This window comes from Perca fluviatilis, chromosome 19 (assembly GCF_010015445.1).
Source record: "Perca fluviatilis chromosome 19, GENO_Pfluv_1.0, whole genome shotgun sequence".
Taxonomy (NCBI): Eukaryota; Metazoa; Chordata; class Actinopteri; order Perciformes; family Percidae; genus Perca; species Perca fluviatilis.
Genome location: NC_053130.1, coordinates 8,979,834 through 9,006,504, shown reverse-complemented (window position 1 = coordinate 9,006,504; position 26,671 = coordinate 8,979,834). Strand labels below are relative to the sequence as shown.

Here is a 26,671-nt window from a genome sequence, read left to right as displayed (position 1 = left end):
CATGCCGCTTTTCTGAAACCACTTGCGTGACTGACACAAGTCCACTGCGGCCCGCGGCGTGTATGTCCGAGAATGTCTCCAGCGCGTCCACCTGCAGGTTGTCAGCTGTGTGTCTGCCTGGTTTACTCTCGGACGGCCGATTTAACTCACCGGTCCTCATCAATATAGTTTCACATGTCACGTAGCTCTTCACAAGTAGAAAAAAAAAGGAGCTAAAAACGCAACTGGCTGGTTCAAAGTTAGGACTAACAAGTTATTAGCAGTTAAGAAATAGGCTATATAACCTATTTCAATTTTTATCATGCAAAAGACGTTTTTTAAAACTTTGTGCAAAAAAAACGCAGTGTCCGTCGTTTTAGGTCATATCGTGCAGCCCTAGCACATGCACTTCGATATAGAATCACCGAGACAATCTACAACTAGACCTGGGCAATATCGATATTATATCGATATCGTGATATGAGACTAGATATTGTCTTAGATTTTGGATATCGTAATATCATAATATGGCTTTTATATACGTGTTGTCTTTTCCTGGTTTCAAAGGCTGCATTACAGTAAAGTGATGTACCAGACTGTTGTAACTGTTCTATTATTTGCCTTTACCCACTTAGTCATTATATCCACATTATTGATGATTATCAAAAATCTCATTCATCATCATCATCATATTCTTTATTCAGGACACACACAAATGGTCCATAGCACAATACAAAAACATAGCAAAATACAAACATTGTTTAATATTTTGTGAAAGCACCAATAGTCAACACTACAATATCGTTGCGGTATCGATAGAGGTATTTGGTCAAAAGCATCGTGATATTTGATTTTCTCCATATCGCCCAGCCCTATCTACAACACAAAAAAAACTGTTGACCCCTCTCAGCTCACAACATACTTTCCCCTACGCCACCACAAGGTTGACATTTGTGGTCTCCAGTGAAATTTCTGGACAACTATTGGATAGATTCTCATGAAATCTGGACCACCCATTTATGTTCACTGCGTTTAGTGCCAATTGTGCAAATGTTAGTATGCTAAAACGCTGAACTAAGATGGTGAACACGATAAACGTTTTGCCTGCTAAACATCAGCATGTTAGCATTGTCGTTGTAAGCATCTTAGCATGCTGATGTTAGCATTTAGCACAGAGCACCGCTATGCCCAAATATAGCATCAAAGAGCCACTAGTGTGGCTAGTGTGTTTCACCTTTGATTGGTCCCAGACCACAGCACTATCATAAATGTGTTAGTGATTGGAGCTCCCCAATCCCAATAATATAGACACTTTGTGTTTTATGTTTTCTGCAGCAGCAACAGCAGTTTCTTTGAAGCATTTAAAAAAAAAAAAAAAACGATAACCACCATGGCTATGGCTGAAAATGGATAAACATACTTGACTCAAACTCTATTACCAGGAAATCCGGTAAAGTAAAATCACAGAACAGTCCACTCCACACGGAGGTGATTTTTAGAAAGTCGTTTAGAAACACCACCGCTTAACAACAAAGATGAAGACAAAATAAAAACCACACAAATCACAAACACACCACAAATAATCACCTTGCCAAACTAACTTATAAGCAACAACCAATCAATCAAAGATGACTGGACCAATCAAACAAGCTTCTAAAAAACAAAAGGAGAGCTGACAGGATCAAGCCCTCTCATCTATTTCCCTCTCATCACCTCGCACCAATCTGAATCTTGATTTGAATGGTTCGACTGAAAACCAGAAGCTTTGAAGCATCAGTCAGCCCAGGCTCCTTTTTGCCACCCAGCCAAAGTAATGCCATATCACATTTGACACCCCAAAGACTGAGAAATTGATCCCTCAGTATGGCCATTGATCGAGTTGGGGTTTGAACACGCGCTCGGGCCTAGCATGGCGAGAAGGGTCAGGAGCGAGATGTGTGCCTGGCTCAGTTCTTTTGTTACGGGAATCGATGATCTCCCACCATGGGGAGATTAGCCCAGTCAGGTCATTTGGAGCACAGCATGAGCTTATATTATGTTATGTTTGTATATGTGCCTGTCCCCAATATGTAATTCTTCATGTTAATCTAACTCATTTTTGTGGGTCTTCTTGCAGTCATTGTGACAGCAAAATTTAGACCTCCAGGAGGGAGAACAATATCGTAAAAAGGGATCATTGGAAGGGTCGGGATATGCTCAAAAATAATTATAGCTCGTACGACGTGTTGTCCGACCACGCCGGAAGACAAAAGTGTTTATACCTCTACTCAAAGGCAGAGACGGTCATCATAGAGAGGGGGAGATATCGTTTAAATATGGGGTGACAGAAATAGTTGTGTAAAGAATGAAAAAAAAAAAAAATAGTGCTTGAGAGAGAAGTTGAAATCCTGGCTCCTTTCTCACCTCCGCACAGCTGGCCAATCACAGCGTAAAATGAGTGTGAATGTCGACTTGTCGGTTTCGGAAAGTTCCAGAAATTGTTGGACACAGCTTCATAAAAAGGTGTGGGAGGAGGGGGTGAGACTATGAGCAGAGACACGCACACACACATTTTCCCTAAGGCCAAATACTAATTTCTGTGCCATTTATCTCAAATACAAGTTCATACATTGACACTTAATATAAGAGTACAGGCATCGTCTGCAGGGAAGGGTTAGTCAAGTAAATGAGTGTTATAGAGCATGCTCTCTAATAATGTGAATGCATCTCGGAAACAGACTAGTCTCTCCAAAACAAAGATGTGGTGGTTCTTTATTGCTTAAAATCATTTTCCTTGTTGAAAATACAACTCAGAAAAAAAAAATTACATAAGTTGCCATGTTGACTCATATTCAGCATCATTGCCACACTCATGTTTACCAAACAAACGGGTTAGTGATGCTTTAAACCAAAGAAGTGTAGGGAATTAAACACAGCGTCCTGTTGACAGGATGCTGGAGTCAACAGCAACCAGCACTCCACTGTTACTGTGGTTACTGTCTAGAAGACTATTTGCATTTCACTCTTCTATTTAGAACTGTCCCCTCTTGTGAATATTTCCCATCAGTGTCCAAACCAACAATCAAAATCTGATTCAGGCAAATGGTATGATTTCTAGCCAAACTGGATTTTTGAGACCAAAACGTATATCAATATAAATATAGTTCAGCATTTTGTGAAATACAGTAATTACCTTTTTTTGCAAGGCTTTACTGGAGAAGTTTGACACCACTGATAACTGCACAGTAAACACAAGGCTACACTCAGCAGCCAGTTCACTTAGCTAAGCAAGACGACTGGAAAAAAGGGCAACAGCTAGCCTGGCTCTTTCTCAGGGTAACAAAATGTGCCTCTACTGTACCAGCAGCTCAAAATCAATTCACATTTTTAATCAACGTGCAATGTCTTGTTTAATCAGTAAAAATCTGTTTCCAAGTGCAAAAAGAAAGAAAAAAAGAAAGGCAACATAACATTATAAAAGAAACGAAAGTGAAAGCCTAGGCAGGATCCAAAGTAAAAAGAACAAAAAGCAGAAGGAATAGAGGAGAGCAGAGAGCAGAGGAGGTGGGAGCTGAAGGCTTTGGCAGGGCCAAAGCAGGCCACGAACATACCAGTGCTAAAGGGCCCAGGACAAGTGTTGCCATGTCCCCCTGAAACCACGGAGGCCGCTGGGTAATGAATAAATAAACACCCCCTCCAACCATCTAGCCTCATCCCCTTCCTGCTCTCCACATTTGGCAGCCAACACACACACACATGCATATACATTCATATACAGAAACTGGCACATGCATATAAACAATGCACACAAATGCATACATGCATGACTGCCATAGGCTTAACAGACTCACAAAGTTTTGTGCAGCAGAGTCTCTGTGATTGTGTTAGTGCATGTGCCAGTTGTGTTTTATGCATCCACCTGTCCGTGTGCCAGAGTATATTCCCTGCTTTGCCTACGTCACAACGTTCCACTGTATGCATTTTATTTGTCCATCTATATTTATCCAAGGCTGTGTGGACTGGAGACATTTGGCTGGCTAAGCCAAAGCCAGGCAGCCTAAGTACATTCCCACACCCATGCCATGTATAACCCAACTGAGAAATCGGCCACACGCCAACGTAGAGGCATGCAGCAACGCCATGTCAGAGCTTAAGAAAACAAGAGATAAGAAGCTGTGAGACTCACAGGGATGGTGCCTCGTCTCCACATCTCCAGGCCTGACAGTCAGTGAAAATATTTTCAATTATTCAACTTGGATTGGAGGAAAAGACGGCGCAAAGGCCTTTTAACATGTAACTTGTTGTGACAATGCTAAATGACCGTCACCACCTCCTCATGAAATATAGATATTTTGTTTTGTTTCTAAGTGGATTCATTTGTCATTACCAAGTTGTTGCTTCAGAAAAGGCTAAGATCCACTCCTTTTAAATGTCACGAGGAAAGTGAGAGCAAGGAAGTTGAGGAGAGATGGTGAGTGAGGGACAGATGCCGCAAACCTCTAGATATGATCTGATGAACCGCGAAACATAGAAGGAAGGCTATAGACATAAACAAACCAATGGGCTTTTGGGTTTGATTGACATGGGTTTTTAAAGGATAAGTAAAAAAAAAAATGTCAAGTCTGTAGTCATTCCTACTGTTCGTATTGATCATTTGAAGATTCCCAGTGCACTTTCAATGCAAGTGGTGGGAGACAAAATCCACAGTCCTCATTTTGTGTAAAAAATACATTTGAATCTGAAGATAATAATATGTCTGAGTTGGTCAAATAAGTAGATATCTTCTTTTTTGGTGCAAAATCCTTTCGTTTTGTTACTATCCTTCCACCACAGCTCAGAGAAGAAAATGTAATCCATTACCACTTACCAGTATTATTGCAGTGAAGCTTTGTATTGATTACATTTGATGTTTTTGACACCAAACTTTTCATGCCATGTGAATTGTAATTAAAAAGGAAAACCAGATTTATCATATCTTTGTGATGAGAAGCCTCCAAGATGCCATTTACACCAGTAAAGTTTTCCAATGACACCAGACTACTTGAATGGTTTTCAGGTGGGGTGGTGACTCTTTAAGCCAAAGTGAACCATTGTTGAGCCATTATTTTTTTTAAACTGCCAATCACGAGGCTACTAAGTTAAATAATATCCTCATATCACATTCATCTTCAGAACAACAGTAACGGGCCTTTTATTAATGTAACTGTACTGTCAATGCCAAGGTCAGAAATTAAGGGGTCTTGACCAAAACACCTTCTTGAAAGTTTAAAGAAAATGCCTGTGAAATCAAATATTAGAGGATAATCCATAATGCCCCATGAATCACCCTATAAGACGCATTGTAGTCTATGCCGAGGTGCTATGTTTTGCTAAAAAAAACTTTTTAATCAGAAAGCAAGAGATTAGATTGTCAGCTAGCAGTAAAAGAGAACACAGACTAACTCAAATCACTAAAACAGAAATGCTCACACACACACACACACACACACACACACACACACACACACACACACATCCATCAGATAGAAGATTACATGGTAACCTTGACCTGTCTGCCCATCGTAAATTACCACACAGCCTGCGCTGGCACCTCATTCTGGTGTGTTATCAGCTCGCGCCCACAACTGCCATTACACTACATTAGTGCCTTGGTGAGTCCACTGTATGTAATATAACCATGCTTTGCAATGTATATGAAATACAATTGTACTTGCAGCTTGGGTATAATTCTGTACTGAGAGGCTTTAAAGGTTAGTCACTGGGAAACCTGTAATGTTAAAGCTGCGAGCATATGCACACAATGAAATGGCAGCAGGTAATGCCAGATTCTATTGAAAATAAATTCAAGAGAAGGCCTATTACATAATCTAAATTAACAGCAGACAACAGAAATGTTAAAAAGATGCAAAGAGGAACAGGATTTAAAGCTTCTCTCTAACTCTAGTGCTTGCACTCTGATTTTTAGGTTTCCTCTAGTTTGTTCTTGAGTTTTGTTTCATAACTTTTCAGTTAACGACAGCCACCATGTCTTTATTGTAACTGATGTCACCTTAAAATATTGCTGTATGTGTTTGGAAAGTAAAACCACAGTTGCATGTTCTCACAGTACTGGGATCGTCAGCAAGATGGAAAACAACCGTTTCCAGGTCATGAAGGAAAGGAGATAATGAGAAAATAAGAGCGTAATGGGAGCCTCACTTTATGATTTAGCCTGATAAGACTGGCGCATCTTAACAACAATAAATTGTAACCCCAAGCTTTAATTGAACTTTGCAATTAAAGTGATTCAGATGCTGATCATTAGACCTGAGTACCAGCTTCACTCGCACATTCTCAATCATAACGGGCTTGCAGGTACAGTAACACAGCCAATAAGTACTCACAAAAACTGAAATGCTGAGCTTGATGCAAAAGACAAAACAATTAACGTGAAAAATATGCCTGCATGCTGCATCGATGCTCTTTGATGGGTTTATTCATCAATGTTTTGACCTCCGCTGGCATTCATTAGATAATGTTCAACATGCAATGATCAACACTTTCATCAATATAAGAATATGTGTCATTGTAATTACGTGTCAAGTTAACAAAGTAGAGGGCTTAACTTTCCAAAAGAGAGACATGAGTCATGAATTAAATGTTTGGTTCACTTTAACCTTGAGTGATTGCAGAAGACTCGCGATTGTATCGGTCTGTATTAGTACATGCATATGTGTCCCTGTCTGTCCTACACTTTATATGGATGCAAATGAGTAGCTGTTTATATGGATGCATACAGACGTGTGTGTGTGTGTGTGTGTGTGTGTGTGTGTGTGTGTGTGTGTGTGTGTGTGTGTGTGTGTGTGTGTGTGTGTGTGTGTGTGTGTGTGTGTGTGTGTGTGTGTGTGTGTGATAGCAACGTGTGTTCTCTCTGCTCTCCATGCTGCTCTGCTCCCACAGTGCCCCTGGGACCCATATGCCTCCCTGTTATTAATTCATCAGGCTTAACCATGCAACGCTTTATGACTCTGTTTGGACTGACGAACTATCACACACCCCTGTCTATCGCTCACTCTCTCTCTCTCTCTCTCTCTCTCTCTCTCAGGAACACGGTATTGAAAAACAATATCTGTCACTGGCTGCTGAACCTACACTTGCAGCTTGATGTGCCTATTGTATTGTCTGTTATATGTCCTGCCTCTTGGCCTCCATATGCATTTCGGTTGTCTCGTCAATATAGTGTGTATAGATTGTGCTCTGTCTCTGCATCGCTGCCACCAAGAGAAATTTGTGCAAGTATTGTTCTTGGTTAGTTACTTTTCCAGTTAGCAATTTTCCATCTTTGTGGCAATTTTACAGTGTCAAAACATATCTTAAAGCTGCCCTGTGATTCTGCAAGTACTCTCAAAATCACTAAATCACTCAAAAATGATTAAGCTGAATAAAAAAACAACAAAATAGAATATCTTATTACACTTAAGAGCCCCTGAGAGGGCCAAAAATAATTTCTCAGAAGGCTACAAACCTTCTTTGGGCAGCCCTGAACTCCAAAATGGAATTCACTTTACTACAACTTTGACTGTGTGGCTAATTCCCATCACGGAAACTCTTTTGGCTGAAAATACAGCTGATTGTTCATGTCCATGTTCAAAATAAACCCTTTTAAAGAAAAATCTAAACTTTCCATTGAAAAATAATCTACGAATCAATCAATGCCCTTCACGTGAATACGTCTTGATTACCATGTCTAAACCTATTCCCATCAAAGACAGAGAGAAGAGATCTGAGATTGCCGTACATCAAAAGAGTTTATCTAGCTAGTATTATGTGGCTGTAAATAGCTGCAGCAAAGCTACGAGACACACTCACTGAGAACTGAGAAAGTAGAAGTGGGGAGGGAGGAAGTAAGCAAAGAGAAGAAAGAAAGGAGGAAAAGCATTTTTCTGGCTACAGGAGCTCAAAACCAGACAATGCATTCCTCAAAAGACACAAAAATCTAAAAACAAAATAACTACATGATTTGTACAACTAATAGTAAACATTTCTCTTTCTTTTTGTGGTACAAGACTTTTGCATCTTTGCCGCTAGCCAAGTTTGATCCTCCAGTTTCTCAGAGTTAAAAGTTAATATTAGTTTTAACCATTATCACAATCAATCCCTCCACTGTTGACTATTTAATAACATCTAAAAAGGACATAAAAAAAAACATCTCCTGAAATAAAAAACTGGACTTGAATTCATCTACAGTGAACAACACAGACCAAACAAGCGATTCAATTCTGTCCATTCCACAGAACTATAATGTTTTATTATGGAGAGTTAATGTAATTTACAGGTCTAATGCTCACTTTTTGAAAAGATTGCTTTCATTCGGAATAGGTGAGGAATCTCTATTTTTTATTAGATATAAGAAACTTGACCTACTTGGTGTAAGTGACATTTCCCTTCACTTCGTCCCTCGGAGGGTAACACTAAACTTGAGGACATCCAGGGGGAGTTCTTGTCAGCTTACTACTGGGGCTATACTGCCACCCAGTGGACATGGTGTGAACACAAGTCTCTGCCATAGAGAGTGAAAGACAATCAGTATCATAGCATCATGCATAAGTTAAGAGCGTGTTCAGTCTCATGTTACAGGTTGTGTGATCAGGAGAGCGGTTCGGCGTCTCGCTTAAAAGCACTTCAGTGTTGAGTAGCCGGCTAGGTGTTGCAAGTGTTCATCATGAAGTTAAAACGTAAAGTCCACCGAGCCTGAATTATTGTTTTTATCCCCAATACGTGCAGGTCACAGAGTTTGTCAAACACATTTTTGATTGGATGTAATGTAACTCTCAGCAATTATCAGTTCAGGTTACAGGTGAAAAATGCAGGAAATATCCGATCCTGTTCAGTTTTGTTATTGTTATTGTAAACATACAAGCACAAACACTCATATACACACACTTTGTTGATGTCAGAAGCAACCCAGAATTGGTGAAACTGGATATCCCTTATGCTTCAGAAGATCTATACAAATATTTAAACGAGTAATCTGTATTTCTGCAACACACTTGCGCGCGCGCGCGCGCGCACACACACACACACACACACACACACACACACACACACACACACACATACACACACACACACACAGCAAGTGGTTCTCTTATATGTGTGTTGACAATGTCTTGTTTGATTCTTGGAGCGCTAACATTTCCCCCGCCTTAGAGCCTCAGAAAAAAAAACGATTGACAATGTTTGAAAATGGCATGACAGCGTGATTACACATATGACAGTATGCCAGTTGTCACTTCAAGAAAAGTCTGAACAAAGAGAGAAATGGGAATGCAAGAGTGAGACTCGGAGTCATTGGGAAAAAAAATGTTGAGAACGACACTCTCAATGGAGAAAAGGAGTGAGAATAACTGACAAGAGATGGAAAACAGTGATATGACATGCTTTGAATGGAAGCGCAAGAGCTGGAGAGGATACAGGATGAAACAAGAGAGGTATGAAAAGTATAATTAACTGGCTAAAATACAGGCATACAAGAAAGACAGAGAGAGACATGGGGATTTTATTCCCTCTTTTCCACAGTTGGACAACAAGATGAAGAGGCAGGAAGGAAGAAGAAGAATGAGGGTATAAGTGCAGGAGAAATCTCATTAGGAAGCACCATGACAATAAAGAACAAAGCAGAGCCACTCCCTGATGTGTGAGAGTAAATCTTGATCTCTTATCGATGAGAATACAAATTTTGTGGCAATAATTTCTGTCCGGATTTAAACCTCCACTACTTCCGCTTGAGAGTCAGTTTTTTTTTAGTTTTTCTTTTATCTTTTATCAGTTAACTCTATAATATGTAGCGTGATAAAGAGGAGGAAATAAACTGTGAAAAAGCAGATTTTGGGACAGGAAATGTAATCTGGAACAGGCACATGGCTCCCAGTGGGACAAAATATTACGGCAACGGTTTTTGGGAATCAACCTGAGCCATTACAGCAGAGCAAGCAAATCTGTCTCAAAATATATACTAGACGCTATACTTCCTCCAATTCAGCTCAGCTGGGTTGCACAACATCAACAACATACATTCTGTAAAGTGAATGTCCTAGAATATCCTCCACAAATAGAGAACTTTGATTGATTTAAATATTACTCAAGTGCTGTGATATTACATGTGATGACAACTTTTCAGTAGAAAAGCAGTGCTTTTGAAGACACCATAAATAATGTAATTACACACGGTCACAGTGAGAAGGCCAATTTGGCAACTTGATTGTAACTTGTAAATTATAAATTCATCCCTCCTACTAATCCCTCAGTTCAGTGATGCTCTCTCTCTCTCTCTCTCTCTCTCTCTCTCTCCTCTCTCTCTAAAGCAGTGGCTATGTTTGGTTTAGCTTTCTTTTAAACCATAACCTGTTTTGTAGAGCATAAAAAAATTAAAATTTCAGCTTCAGTGTCAGAAGGACGACTTTGTAGTTTCCTGCATGAAAATAACCAATACACAGTAAAGAGACAATGAGACAATACATTGTAAATTAATAGCAATTGGCTGACCATTCTTGGATTAAAGAAAAAAAGACTTTTTTCAGAACCTTCCCCTCAAGTCTTCCCCTTCCCCAAAAAGTGTTAAATTGCTATTTCAGTCCACACAACCCAGCTTTTGCCGCTCTGCAGTTCAGTGCGGCTGCTGGGTAGCGCGAATCTCTCTTTTTTTCTCTGTCTTTTTTAAAAATGAGTCCTTGGGGCGCCTGGGCAGCTCACCTGGTAGAGCGTGCGCCCATATATAGCGGTTCACTCCTCGACGCAGCGGCCGCAGGTTCGACTCCGACCTGCGGCCCTTTGCTGCATGTCATCCCCCCTCTCTCTCCTTTCATGTATTCAGCTGTCCTATAAAAATAAAGGCCTAAAATGCCCCAAAAAGAAAATAAAGTCCTGAATCAGAGAGCAAAGCCCAACTTTACTTTTAATGAAATCAAACAAAGAAAAATGTTTTCCCATCGTTTCAAAATAGACAAAAATCGATACTAGACTAACCTACTTCCTTGCCCAGGTCCTGCAATAAATATGCAGAGGAGGATAAATCACTCTGCACAAAAATCATCTGAGAAGTGTTTGATGTTTATTTGGACGTAATCACAGCGAAACAGTCATAAAGTAAGCTTTAATTAATCTCTCCCTATTGTACAATGACAGATTCAGGTAGCTACAAAACATTAGTTCTGCTGGTATACAGACAGGAATGGAGTATGCAATGTTAGCTGTTCACTGAATATGACTAGCATGTAAGGTAATTGTTATGCATTGCTCCCGGTCTGACCCAGGTAATCTTTGAATTGTCATGACCAGGGATATACCCATGTAGACTGGCTTGGTTTGAATTTCCACAAGGAGGGTTGAACCCTGATCAGACAACCCTAGCCCAACCCTGGTAGGTGGTGTGAAAGAGGTATAAGTATCCAAAAATCCACAGTGGACATTGACCAGACTGACACTATTTCCGATGTAACATCGAGGCAGATGCATAAAAGAAGTTACATTTTCTCGTTCTCCAAGGAACAAAAATCTTTTTAGCTCCTCTGGTAAACTGCTGCTATCTCTCCATTTCGTGCCCCGAGCAACCTCACTTAGAGCCTTCCCCTCCAGGGAGCTTTTTCTTGGCAAACAGGGCTGTTTATTTTACTAAAACGGGCCCCCTCACTTCAGCTGGTTTGTCTAATTAAAATGTTGCAAAAGCGTTGAGGAGTAGGTATTTTATTTAACAGCTAATTGTGCTTACGCCAGGGACTGGGATATTTTATGCATACACTTTCTAGGATCTTGGGGGAAAGAAAACACACACACACACACTCTCTCTTTCTTGCTCATTGGTGGGATGAATTTTAAACAGTCAGGAGTATCGAGTTAATCAGTGAGAATTCAGTGGGGGAATATCAGGTTGCCTTTTAACAGGGGAGGATGCATGTATGATTAACGAACAGCTCCCTACTGGACTGAACAGAATAATTGTCTTGTTTACCAACAGGTGTTTTTAATCTAGACACAGGAATTAACAATCCTTGTTTGTAAGGGCGCTCAGGGGTTGTCATGTTTGAGATGTAATGACTTGCCATTTTTCCTTGTCAACAGCTCATGTCATCCTAATTGAGCATTTTTAAGTTCATGAATTTAGAAAAGGACAAGGTGCGTTTACAAAAAGAAAATGCTTTGTTAGTGTTGTTTCTAGCGGACATTCACAAACCTAGTGTTAAGGATGTTCACTATGAGTTTATGTCAGTATATTTTTAAATACAGCCCTTAAAGGGATACGCCACCGTTTGTTGAAATAGATCACCCTAGCTGTAGATAGGTGGGCCAACGCATTTTTTTGTGCATGCATTGTTTTAGTCCGGTGCAACACCGGCAGCGCCGCCGCTAGTTAGCTTAGCATAGTGAATGGAATCCTATGTTGCCGGTTAGCATGCTGTGAGTAAAAGTGAGCCAACAAAAGACAAAAAAAAACAACCTAATGACTTGCACTGAGACAAAAAAATGCGTTGGTCCACCTATCTACAGCCAGTGTAGAGCATGATAAGCCCCATTTCAACAAACGGTGGCGTATTCCTTTAAGTTGTTGAACTGTTCACACTTAAACAGTCACACCCAAACACACAGTTGCATCTGTAAGTAAAATCACAGACTCATAAGGGGGTTGAATTCATACAATGCGTTGGTGAGGGTAGGTTGTTTTATTGCAGACAATGAAATACGATCCAGGAAGTCCAGTTGGAGTAATAGATGAATGGGTTAAAATTAGGGCTGGGCAATAAAGAGAAAATCAAACATCACGATATTCTTGACCAAATACCTCAATGTCGATACTGCGACGATATTGTATGGTTGACTATTGGTGCTTTAACAAAATGTTATTTACACAATGACATTTTTGATAAATAATCACCAGAAATGATTTAATAACTTAATGGGTAAAGGTAAATAATAGAACAGCTAGAACAGTCTGGTAAGTTCAGAAAATGACATCACTTTACTGTAATGCAGCCTGTAAACCAGGAAAAGACAACACTTATGCCATATTACGATATCCAAAATCTAAGACGATATCTAGTCTCATATCACGATATCGATATAACATCGATATATTGCCCAGCCCTAGTTAAAATACTTATCAAATGCCCCAAACATTGGGGTTTCTAATGCTCACATGCAGGATTTTACAATTAGAAAGTTATAGAGGCAAGAAAAAATTTAGAAGTATAGAAATAGTACATTCACATTACAAAGTAACCTACCAGGTTGGCCAACGCAGTGCAGCAAAAGTTGAGCTTGGTTAAAAAAGGGCCTCAGGGGCCTTGCTCAAGGGCCCCTCCGTGGTGATAATGGGGAATAGACACTTCAGTTGTTTGGTGATCAAACTGGCAACATTCACAAGCCTGCATGACTAAAATATTAAGGGCTGCAACTTATAATTATTTTAATTATCGATTTATCGTCCGATTATTTTCTTAATGAATTGGTTAATCGTTTAGTGTCCTTCATAATGTCCCAGAATCCAAGATGGCGTCTTTAAAAACGGTCCAAAACCCCAAAACATTCAAAGTACAATCATATTAACAGAGAAAAGTAGCAGCTCATTACACTGGAGAAGGTGGAACGAGAGGATGGACGGCTTTTTGCTTGATTAATGACTTGAAAAATGACTCAATGAATCCATTATCAAAATAGTTGCTGATTAATTAATTAAAAATGTATCAACTACTCTTGTCATTTAACATAATAAACATTTACTGTAGGGTTATTGTACTGAACACGGTCCATCCCTGTAGATTCCTTTCAGCAGACCTGATGCCAGTGGGAAATAAATGCATCACATTTAAATATTTGTACTCCCTGTTCTTTGGATATTCTATTAATATTGGATATATAGTCATTCTGGCAACACAAGGCCAATCCCCTTAGTTGAGCGTTATCAATATAAACTACTATCAGGATTTATTTTCCTCTAATGAGGTGTTAAAAACACTCGGGTTGTGGTATTCATTGGTTTAGGATGGTTTGGAGGAAAGTGTGAATTTGGTGAAGTTATTGAGGCAGTAAAGAAGGGCGGGCGTGGGGGGGTGGGGGGTGTCCTCAGTGAGAGTAAAGCTTAGCTTGTATTACCTTTTCACACGTCAGCCTGAAGCTGACAGGTTGCTAAAGCAAAGGTATTTTAACATCCAATTTCAACAGTTTTGTGGCACAATTGTGCAAAACTAGGGGTGAAAATGAAAACGGGGAGAGAGAGAGAGAGAGAGAGAGAGAGAGAGAAAGAGAGAGAGAGAGAGAGAGAGAGAGAGAGAGACCTAAACTTGCCAATGGATGGAGGTTCTCTCCTATGTCTTTTATTTTATCCAGAAAAAGAACCAACTGTACATCTCCCTACTGTCATTTCTCACCTATACTGAAAAGAAAAAGAAGTGGTTTTAAAAGTGCTGGATGGTATTGGTCCAAGAGATTTGTGATACAGTGGATGATTGCGAGCCACAATACCAGAGAAACGTTTTGGAGCTGCTTTCAGCTGATGTACCCCGATCACACCTGATGTAGTCTCGCTTTGCCAGAGCCTCCTCCACCGCAGTGCTGTGGAGGAAGGTCTGGCTACTCCACACAGCATTCTGGGATGGGAGAAAAACGTGCTCTGGTTTATTGGCATCTCTTTAAACCAATCACAAGCGTCTTGGGCAGTGCTAAGCACCGGGAAAAGCTGCGGTGCCGCTGCAAAATAGCCTCGGGAAGGAATTTGTTTTGGTGGAACAGGAGTCTGTTCAAAAGTTGTTTTAGTCGTGCAACAGAGTAAAACGCCCTGCACACCCCGCCAAGCCCTGTTCAAAAATCTGGATGCTCAATAAGCAGTTGCTTGCTACTCTATATAAAAAGAAAGGAAAGAATAGTCAAATATTAGTATTGAACAGCCAAATCCAATTCAACTGACAACATTTTAAATCCTAAGGACTAGAATATATGAGTAGAGAATAAGACTTAACTTAACTTAACTTTTTAACGTGTTTACAACTGTCTAAACTGCCAAGTGATCACCATGCATAATCATAACAGCAATGGAAGCATGGCGTAAGACAGAAAACAACTGGACAAAATGCTTTAAATTATTCTCTGTTTAAGTTAAGTAAAGACTACAAAGGAGCAAAATGTTATACTCTGATTTTCTTTTCTTTTTCGACCAGTGCTGATCACAAAAAGTTGATTAAACATTTAAAGGAATGATTCCACATTCATTTTTTTTGCCAAGAGTAAGATACCACTCTCATGTCTGTACAGTAAATATGTAGCTGGAGTCAGCAGCCAGTTAGCTTTTTCTTTTCATATCTAACACTAATCACTAATTTACATTTATATAAGTACACAACCTCTTTTCTGCTATTTATAATAAAATAAATCATAGTATCCACACCAGATTGAGGCTAAAATGAGAGCTATTTTTTAAAGCCCTCCTCCCCTCCAGTGAGCCTGGTACGATCCCATCCTATTTAGAAAAGGGTTAGCCAGGATTAAAGGGTGTTTTCTGTCGCTCTTATCTAGTGTTTGAGCACTTGATCACGGAGGCGTGCCCTAATCCGAACATCGATGCGGTTCCATCAACACGCTCTCCTGAAGCAACTCGCCAACAAAAGGGGATATTGGGTCTTGTTTAGATGGAGTCCCACACACACACACACACACGCAGAGAAACACACACATCCCTTTTAAAAAGGAACAGTTTCTGCTGTTGCTCGCTTTGATAGTTGATGCCAAACGTCTAATCTCATAAACTTCTGCTTGTTCTCTGTTGACGGACTCAAGATTTAAGATCTGTGAAGCGTATGTGTGTGTGTGTGTGTGTGTGTGTGTGTGTGTGTGTGTGTGTGTGTGTGTGTGTGTGTGTGTGTGTGTGTGTGTGTGTGTGTGTGGGTTTGTTTGGAAATCTAAGTGGGAGATTAAGTCAGGTTGGTTGATCATCAGTGGATTAGTTTACAGCAGGCTTTAGACAGAGATAATAAGCTTTTTATGTCAGATCTGTCATGAATAATTGCAAATGTTTGGGGCTTCTGATGTGTGTAACATGATAGACTGATCACTGATGTGATGGGGGCTTTCCATCAGTGTAGATAAGCAATCAGAAATTGTGTCATTTTTTAAAATTACTTTTAATACCATTTGGGCCCTTCAATTTGAGAGTACATCAAACATGCATCATCAACATCATTTAAAAAACAATGAATATCAGGCTCTACACCTGGGGCCTGTAGTACAAATCAAGATCAACATGCCCTGGATTTATTTCAGTTACCCAGCTTCACCAAACCTAACAACCGCGGTCCCACATAAGCTGTGTCACAACAGTGGTTAACAACTAGTTCAATCAACCCAGGGTTTCCCAATCCAGTGACGCGCGCGTTCACATAAAAGAGGCGATGTTTGCACAGCACGACCAATCGCAAACATCTACCAGAGCCGCATATTTTTCACAAGAAGAGCAAACTATAATTCTACATAAATATGAAGAACACAGACACGATTTTACAGGCAAAACGCAGGAAGGAAAGCTGGCAAAAAAAGCCGACGCTGTTATGCGTCAGACACATTTCAAACTTCTACTTCCATTTTAGCCTATTAAAAGATGTGGGAAAGAAAATGAATTAACCACAAGGTCTCAAAAAGTGCTGGACTTAGGGCAACGGTTTCAAAATGAAAGATAATAAAGCATAGATTGGTTGAATTGAACACAAAGACCATTTAAATTAGCAATTTCATTTAGGGCAAGCAGTGAACTGGGGAAAGGCGGAAATTGAGCCAAACACGGTTAACAGCAAAAGATGAGGGTTTAACAATAAAATGCACAATAAAATAATCGTGCTCTAGATTTTCATTGACAAATTGAGTATTGGTGTATTTTTCTACCTATTTCAGAGTTCATAGGCCTATGTCTATGAACAAGGCAGATATAGACAGACGGAGTATGGTCAAATGAGAAAAAAAATGACCCTCTGCTTCCCTTGTGGGCCTGCTGGCTATTTGACAGGACTGTAGATCATACTCTTGGATGAGCTGTAATTACAAGTGACTGTTCTGTGTTTCTCAGAAGTGGTCGTGCATGTGTGTGGTTGCGTGCGTGTGTGTGTGTGTGTGTGTTGAGGGGGGGGTCAGTGATGTTTTTGTTTAAATAAAAAAGGAGAAGTGTTGCGTTGGCTGTGGATTCTTTAGGAAATTGCTGTCGCACACACACGGGCTGGAGCCGGGGCCAGGCGACGGAGACAGGAGAGTCTGGCTCCCAGCACCATTACTATGCCTGCTGGAGCCACAGAGGCCAAGCTGTGTGTGAGAATGAATGTGTATTTTGATAGTACTGCAAGCTTTTGGGGGCCAAGCTGGACACAGGTTGGATATATAACTGAGGGTCTAGGTACTTGTGATAGTATTCTATTTGGGCTTAAAAAGATATAATGTTATTAAATCTTCGTCTTTTGAATCTACATCCTTTTCACAATGTATGCTTGCACTTTGTTGTTTAGGTTTGATCTCTAAAGTACATACAAGCTCTTTTTCCATCTCTCCATCTTAGTTCTTTACAGTTAATTAAGATTAAGGAGCCAAAATCAATTCTTATTGTGTGGTTGTGTCTATATTTTGATTACACAGAAAGGATTAAAATTGTATGCAGGGGGTACATGTGTACTGTGTTTTTTTTTTTACACATCACCAAAGTCCTTGTTCAGAAGGTAAAGCTATAAATCTCTGCAACGCAAACTGAAAGCTGGAGTCGCCACTCTGGAGAAAAACAGACTAAACACTGATGACCCCCAATGTTGACCTTACACACACACACACACACACACACACACACACACACACACACACACACTTTCTGACCTGCTGTCCCAATGGTTAAGTTGTGGTCTAGCTGGTGAAGCAAACCAGAGTAAAATGTCAGTTTATCATAAGAAGCCGTTAGTAATTTCATTTTCAGGATATTCGGAGGTGGGCGACCAAAAAAACACCATGTTCCTCTTAAAAACTTTTCCAGTGCATATATATATATTATATTATTGGAGCAACGTTTTTTTTCAATTAACTAATTAATTCGCTGGGTGAAAAATGCACTTTCCAAAAAAGCTCCTGCACAACTATATGACTTGCAAAAATACATTTATTATCGACCTTTTGGTACTAGATCTTCATCAGGCATTGCCTGGTCAACTTTTGACTTACTCGTCCACTCTTTTCGGCTCTAAAAAGCAAGACTAATTGGGGATTGTCCAATAATCTACTAATATTAATTTTGAATTTTCCTGTATGGCATTGACGCACTACGCAGTAAGCTCTAAAAGTGATTAATTAAATTAATAGGTTTTGGTTATATTATGTCGAAGGGGCAAAGACATTTTTTTTTTTTCCCTAATCGACATAGTTCAAGTGAGGGAGCATAAGAGATGAAATGTTGATATATGCTAAATCTGCAATTTAACGCGCATTTCTTATAGAAATACAAAGAGCTCGATCAATCATATCTGTGAAACCATTTTCATTGTTTGAGAAGGAATGAGCAGTTATGAGAGTCTCTGTCTCCCTCTGCTGGAACAGACCGGTGCAGGCAAGGCAGCAGTTTGACCGGCCTGGTAACCCAAGTCCCAGTGACTTCAATTTGCCCCCCAAACTCTACAAGAACTGTTAGATCGACCTTTGACCTGATACCACACACTGGGGCGACCTCATTTATCACCTGGATGTGGAGTGTTGTGATAGGGGGGTGTTGAGGGAGGAAGAGGGGGTTGGAGGAGTGTATATGCCAATGTTGGTTTTTAAGGGAGAGTGTGGCTTTTGGGGGTGTAAGCACTCTTGAATGGAAAGGAGGCTTTTATGTACATGTACAAAAGTTACAGACAGAGAGACGCTGTCTGGTTAGATTCTGATTGGCGGGGGGATGCAGAGAGGTCAGGGAGTCAGGACTGATGAATGTTTTGTGATACTCAGAAGGGGTCTCCATGAGGGGGGAGCACAGTGTGGTGTGGTATGAATTAGAGACAAATTGACCCCTTAAAAACCTTTGTACTTACTGTTGTGGCTAGGGCTGCTCCTGAAATGAGCAGAGAAAACGTTGTGAAAGACGTCATGCTTATAACAGAAAAGGTGCACCAACAATTTCATTTCTGTTTACTTCTGCCAATTGTTCACCTTTTTTCTTCCAATTTGGGATGCCCATTTCTCTATGCACAGCATCCTTGTCACTGCCAACTTTAAATCACCTATGCTCTGTATGCCAAATATTAACAAAGGGACACAATGAGATTTAGTTTAAAGTGCAACAGGCTTGAATGTTTCAACTAACATAAGATCGAATATGGAGTTTTTGAAAGACAAGCAAAATCTCAAGAAAAACACCAACAAATTGTGTTTTAATTACTTCTGAGTGAAAAAGACTTTGTAAAACACTGAAATTCAGTCGGTGCTACAGAAATGAAATATTGCTCGGTAAGTCCTCTAAGCTACCCCTTTACTTCCCTTTTAAACAGTTCCTCAGTTTGAGTTTTAAACAACTCCAAATCAAGAGAAACACCACTCTCTTTCTAATTAAATTAGTTTATAAAATGGATTGTTGTGATGCGGAACTTCGTCACATGCATGTAGCACACATATCAACATTAGCACTAGTAGTTGACGAATATGGGTTTTTCAATAGCCGATGCCGATATTAACAGAGCAGGGTGGCCGATATAATGTGAATATCATGTTGTTGTTGTTGTTGTTGATGTTGTTGTTGTTGTTGTTGTTGTTGTTGTTTTGGATCTAAAAAAATATATTTACAATTTAACAATTTAATAATATAACAAATAAGTTCAAAATTGGTGAATTTAAATGAACATTTATTTAACACCGTTGTTGTCTGCCTCGTCTCCGTTTAGTCTGTATTTAGTTGTCGGCTGTAACTTGCAGTTTAAACATTTCGTTGTTGTGTGGACAGCCCCTAAAAGGCTAAACCGTTACACTTGCTTACTGTCCCACAACCATCCAAATGACAAATCTGATAAATGTTTTACTTGTCAGGAGTAGGAGTGGGTGCTGGGGAGTTTTTCGAGCCCTGTAAGCTAGTTTAGCTGGTTGAAGGATTGCTACCGTGACGCTAACGTATGCCCGTATAATGGTGAAATTGACACAATGGGAAGCGCTAACTTCGTTCTACAGCAGCCACACTCACCAGGCTGACTGCAGATATATCTACAGACACTTTTTGTTAATCAGCCTCATCAGCGCAGGTATTGGCCGATGCAGATGATCTCAAAATGGCAATATAGGCCCGATGAATCAGTCGGCCAATCACTAATTAGTACACACACAAACATAAATGCTCCCATTAAGTGAGTGCTGAATGCTAGGTTTGTCTGAAATGCTAAGATGCTAAATTGTTTCACCCACCAGGACAACAAAATGCTAACATTAATGAACACACCACATATTTCAAAGCAGCCACAGCAGTTACGCACAGGAATAACACTACAATGGAGAGTAAAAACTACTAGTGAGAGGGAGAAAGTAAGTATGACAGAGGTATGCACATTCCCCAGAAGTGACAAGCGAAAACTAGCAGCCCTTTTTCAACAAATTTTGACATGTCCCAGTAGAAAAAAGCACAGCTGCAAATAATGAATTGAATGATGGCGGAATTCCATTGTGCATGCTTGCTCACAGTCACAGCTTACTAGGACACTGGAAATGAACATAACCATGTTGGTGAGATTAGTAACATCTGTGCTTTTCCTACAATGACAAGTCAAAATGTCAGACAGACAAAACCCAACCAAGGTTAGTCCTCATGATATCTATATACATAGGCCTATATACATAGATACATGATATTCTGCCAAACCTAAAACTTTTAGAGCAACCAATTCACTTAGCTTCCCTACTTTGGATCTATAGGCTTATAATGAAGACCTAGAACCAAGACATATCTTAAAGAAATCAAATTAAATGGCCTTAAAGTGCACGGTGGCAGTAATAAGAAGTTCTTACAGGATATAATAGGTAATTAAAAAAAACTCTTGGATCGTGCTATGTGTGTGTATACAGCTACAATGTAAACCAATCTAAAATATACTGTAACTTAGGCTATATAAAGTTGCAACTAATAATTATTTTCTCTTTTGATGAATCATTTGGTAAGTTGTAGCCTATTATTCGTGGATTTAATCTTCTCGTCTGTAAAATAGTGAAAAACGTCCATCACAATTTCTCAGAGCCCAAACTTGTTTTGTCCGAACAAAGGTCCAAAACTCGATAGATAAACTAGGTAAGATATTCAATTTGCAGTGATTAAAAAACAGAAAAAGTAGCAAATCCTCACATTTGAAAACTGGACTCAGTGAATGTGTTGCATGTTTACCCTTCTTGATAAGCTGAACGACTAAAACAATAAATCAATGTTGTTAATATGGCCTTATAATGTAACACTGCACTGTGAACTGTGACAAATTAAAGATGGAACTATCTTACCTTAAGTAGATTGTAGCACCCCCGCGTGTAGTCTCCAGCTGAAGCTAGTCCAGCTCATTGGCAAGTAGGCTTAGTTAGCTTTAGCTCATTTAGCTTTCCAACAGCAAGCCAAAACCCAGTACACCTGTAAAAACGGGGAAGGGGAATATTTAGGCCTACGTTACAGTGTGGCATATATTAAAGCCTGATATCTAGAGCAATTTTATTATAGATGGCGAGTTTTTATCATGTGTGTTGATACCATATGTGTATATGTATGTATAATACTCCGTCAACCCCACCTGCCACACTTTCCGATTGATGTTGACCAAACCATGACGCAACATTTCTACCGATTAAACGCATGTAGGCCGAGCCCGCCTGTATGGAAAAAAAGGGAAACTTGTTATCAGTGTCTGTGAAAAAGTTGTAAAAGATGACATACTTGAACTTAATTGTTCATTTGCACTTTTGGAAAAAGGGTAAATAGCACAGTAGGCCTAGCTACCATTATCACCAAAGTGCTTATGAATCATCACATTTACTGTATTGGTGACTCTTTATATACAGTCTATGATCGGTCGGTGACTAGACGAATGATTCATTAAAGTTGGTGATAAGTTGTAAAAAATAAAAAAATAATAAAAAATAAAAGTATGGCGCACCTGCACCATAGACCATTGACATATATATAATGGACCAATAGATCCTGTTGCTCTGGACGGAGACCAGTGAAGGCTATTAGAAGCACTTTTCCGGTGATCTCTTGCTTTACTGCGCAGCCTCCAACTGACAGAGACAACGTAAATGTGACGTGAGCAACATGTCTGAAAGTTGTAAGTCTTCTGTTAGCTGTGCCAAGAGAAATCTCAATCATTCCCAATCTTGCAGAGACGGAGAGCGTAGGTATATGTAAGGAGATAACATAGGCACAGGCTAAGTATTGCTAACTAAAATGCTAGTTAACATTAGTAATTAAACCTAAACAGCTAACGTAAGTCGAAACTGCCTGCGAGCTTCTCCTGTACTATACGGTAATTCCTCTACTGTGCGACAGTATGTCACTTGGTTATGACACAATCGTTAGCCTATTTTTACAAAAATGTCTGCTACAGAGCCATAACGTGAGATACAAGGTAATGGAGCCTTTTATACATTCTCGTGTTTCTTTAGAAATAAACAATGGACAAATAGAGTCTTTAAACGCTTCAGATGTAAAGTTATTTGCTGTCAAAGTGACGTCAAAATTAATGGCAGTCAATGGAATGCTAACGGCGGGTGATCACTTATTAGCATCAAAATGGTGCCATAGGAGCTACGCATTCCAGACGCTCGCTTACCCCCTTGGTATGGCCTGCACGCAATATTACGAATCCCACGCCAAGACCCGCCCTACGAAGCAGCTCGATTGGTTGGGGTTAGGCATTTCACCTCGAGTGGTTAAGGTTAGGTTAGGGGATTGGTCGGGGAATAGGACCTGAACAAATGGGGTTACGTTACCTTGCGTTCTCATGGACACCTGGCCAATAAATGCTATTGAAGGGCGGGTCTTGGCATGGCCATAGTGGGATGTGTAATATCGCCGCCTGCACACAATAGGGAACTGTCCCAATACCAACACCGGCGATCTTGAACATCTCAAGTAGCCTACTCGTTCACGCGCCGCCTGGTGGTAGACAAGTGTGTCCCAGGTATGAATTAAAGCCTTGTACCTTTCTTAAAGGTACAATATGTAACATTTCTGCATTAAAATGTCTAACAACGACTATACTGTACCTCTGTTATATATTTTGTTGAGTTGTGTACTTACACTATCCTAAATGTGTCCAACAACGTTCAAACCCAGATAAAGCTGTTATTTTATTTTAATGACACATAACCTTTGACCCCTGTGAGAAACATCTGTGTGTGTGTGTGTGTGTGTGTGTGTGTGTGTGTGTGTGTGTGTGTGTGTGTGTGTGTGTGTTTGTTTCTGTGTGTAGAAACACACACTCTAGCAGAACTTCTACAGGTGGTTATCACATATTAACAATATGTTGATGATACTAATAATATTGGATATCTGACACTGTCAAGATAAATATTAAATATATACTTTTATCAAATGTTCTAAAAAAAATTTCGACGGAACACATTTAAAATAATAATTCATGTTATGTCTCTATTATGTATAGTGGATCCACATGCTTTTAGAAAATTTGATTTAATTTCTTTATGAATGGTATTACTCCTCTCAGCTGTCAGCTGGAGAGGTGCCAGTTCACCTGCAGGGCCCTTGAGCAAGGCACCGGACCACTGCTCGAGGTTCATTGGCAGACCCCTCGCTCTGCCATCTCTCCATTAATGCATGTATAGGTCCTGTTTGTGCATGTGTGTGTATTTTGGGCCTGTCTGTAATATGTAATACCAACAGAGTGAAAAAATTAAATTTCCCCCTTGGGGATCAATAAAGTGTCTTCTACTTCTGATTGTAACTGTAATACTGTATGCTTGATCCTACTTATTTGTGACTTACTTTGTCTTATTCTTAACCCTATGGGAGGGACTTGTGGGTTTAAAAGGCCACCTGAAATTAAGAAGTCTGTTCTGTCTCGAGTTACACTTCAGCTTTTATCTATTTTCTACGCCTTCAAGATCTCCTCCAGACAAACATATAAAAAAATCTAAAAAATAATTTGTGTCTGATATGATTTTCCACAATAAAAATCAAATGTTGAAAACGTTGTCAAAGCACACCCACTTCCCTTCTCCTTCATTAAAAACAATGATGAGCATGCAAATATCTTTAACTTCAACAGTTGACCTGCTATGCTGTTTTCTGCTTCCCTAAAAAGTCAGTTTTCAGTGTATGTGCACTGGAGGTCACACAAAGTAACTAACTATAGCAAGGCACTTTTTTGAGTGAAGGGGAATATTTTAGAAGAACTAAGGTTGTTTTTTGGTCACAAAGTATTTGTTATTATTGTTCATGATATTATTATTTTGATTTCTAGGGGGCCATTATTGAAGACACTGCAGCAATTATGTTATGTGATATTACTGTAAAATTGGGATATTATGAATATCTGTCTCACAGAGCTGGGGAACCGAAAAATGAGACTGAAGTTGTAGTGTTTACTCCAGTGATGACGAATGGGAGGCTGACTTTGTGTGTGTAGACTTATTAACATTTCATATACACAAGGGAGCTTTGGATGAATGGCCCTTCAATACCCTGAGGGGAAATATCTTCTGCATGAAGTACATACAGAATATAAAGCAAATATTAGGACAGCATAAGGATACAAAAATAACACACACACACACACACACACACACACACACACTGACAGAAACCAGACATAGTTAAAAAACTTAGTACTTAGTAGTACTTTTTATGGTAACAAAGACAGTTCTCAAACAGAAAATGCTACTTAATAATGCTACTTTGATAATTAAATAGCATTTACCATGTTTTTTAGTTCACATACTAAATGCCAAAATCAATTCCTAGTCAAAAACAGGTTTAGCTATCCAAAAAGGAACATCAACAACATTTTGAAATGGAGTAAACTAATGTGCCTTCTCATTTTAACTTTATACCTTGTTTTATAAACTGTAACAATGATAATAACTTGTACATGTACACCTGAAGGTTTACCCGATATGGGACACAGTGAAACTGGACGTTTCATTACAAAAAAAGTCTGGGTTTACTATTGGTATATACTAATGGTGTGCATGTATATTAATGTTTATCTGTTTCTTAGCATCTAAAACAATATAGGTTGGTAGCGTGAGAAAACATTTTCCTTTAATTCCAGTTCATCATTTAAAAAGGAGACTTCAGACTGGCTTTAGTCTGAATTTTCACATTTAAACCACACGGTGGCAGCCTAGACCCCAAATAATTGCTTATGGGTGATGTCATGATTTCTCAAATTACAAAAATGTCCATTTACTAGGAAAGATAATGTAAAACGTAAATGTCTGGTTGCAGTCTACAAGGTTGCACTTTTATAAATGATGCTAAATTAAAAGTTATGCCTTGTAAAACAAGTTTGGGCATTATCACCTGCTTCAAAGTTGACTGATAACTCCAACATGCAGATCGACAGACAGGACCAGGCATTCTCCAAATGTTTCTGGAGACAAAAATCAAATGGACCAAGCCATGTAAAATGTTAAACTGTGTAGGACACAAAATCTGTTGTTTTTACAGCAACTACCAGCTGATGGAGAGATGTCAGAGTGAGGGGGCCTTGCTCAAGAGCACCTTGGCAGTGCCCAGGAGGTGAACTGGCATCTCTCCAGCTACCAGTCCACGCTCCGTACTTTCGGTCTGTACGGGGATTTAAACAGGTTCCCAACCCAACTCCCTACGGACTGTCGCGGTAACAGTGTGTAAACAATAAACTATGTCATGTTCAAATCGCTGATGTACAGGTATATCATTATCAAATAACTTTCATGAGACGAAAGCTATTATGGGCTACTTATTATAATGGTTTTATTAAAAACAAAAAAAAGCTTAATTTGTATGTTAAAAATAAAAAGTACTGGTGCCCCTGAAAACAGCAGTTTAATGATTTATTTTTATTTTTTTAAAAGGAGTTACAGTATTATTGTTATACTGTTGTCCTACGGTCAAACCCTTTACTTCTAACATGTAGGGCGTAGGGAACACCAGCTGAGGGCGCTACACGACCACAGTTTCAAACTAAGATGTGTTGATTTTTCGCAGGCTAGTTTACTTCACAAAGACAATAAGAGATTACACACAGCTGCTACGGATTACCTGAGAGGCTCTCACAGATATAGTTGTAAAAAGTTAACAAGATTAACTAGAAAATCCCTTTAATCTTTTTTGTTTCATCAGACGTGCATTTGGAATTGACGAAGACAAATCTTAGTTGTTGTTTTTTTTTCCGTTTATTCAATGAAATGATCATTCAATCTATACTATTTTATTAGCAAAATAACTCCAAGTGACAAGCAATGTGTGCCTTTGGCATTGTTTGTGATGTATAGGCTACCTATAGTAACCTCATTTATAATCTAACACACTGAGTGGCGAGTTTACAGTGACCACCTCACTGTATTTTTATTTCCTATGAAATATCTATAATATCCCAAAAGGATATTATCTTATATGTAGGCTATTATAAGGATATGAACTGGATATGTCAATTTGAGAAAAAAGGTGACGTCCGGATTTGAAATCAAGGATCCGTGGAAGAGAAAGGGGGGAAGGGGGCGGGGGTCATTT

At 39.4% G+C, this 26,671-nt stretch overlaps 1 long non-coding RNA gene across 3 annotated transcripts in view; it reads right to left on the bottom strand.

The window, feature by feature from the left end:
* Positions 1-26,671, bottom strand: part of LOC120548135 — an 81,215-nt gene that overhangs the window by 51,914 nt on the left and 2,630 nt on the right. Inside the window, exons 2-5 of one of the 3 annotated variants that reach the window (XR_005637142.1) lie at positions 25,478-25,547; positions 21,726-21,804; positions 21,445-21,568; positions 8,362-8,497 (exon numbers count right to left, since the gene is read on the bottom strand). This is a non-coding gene — a long non-coding RNA (uncharacterized LOC120548135). The remainder of the gene's footprint in view (positions 1-8,361; positions 8,498-21,444; positions 21,569-21,725; positions 21,805-25,477; positions 25,548-26,671) is intronic. The other 2 variants (XR_005637143.1, XR_005637144.1) reach the window with 2 other exon arrangements.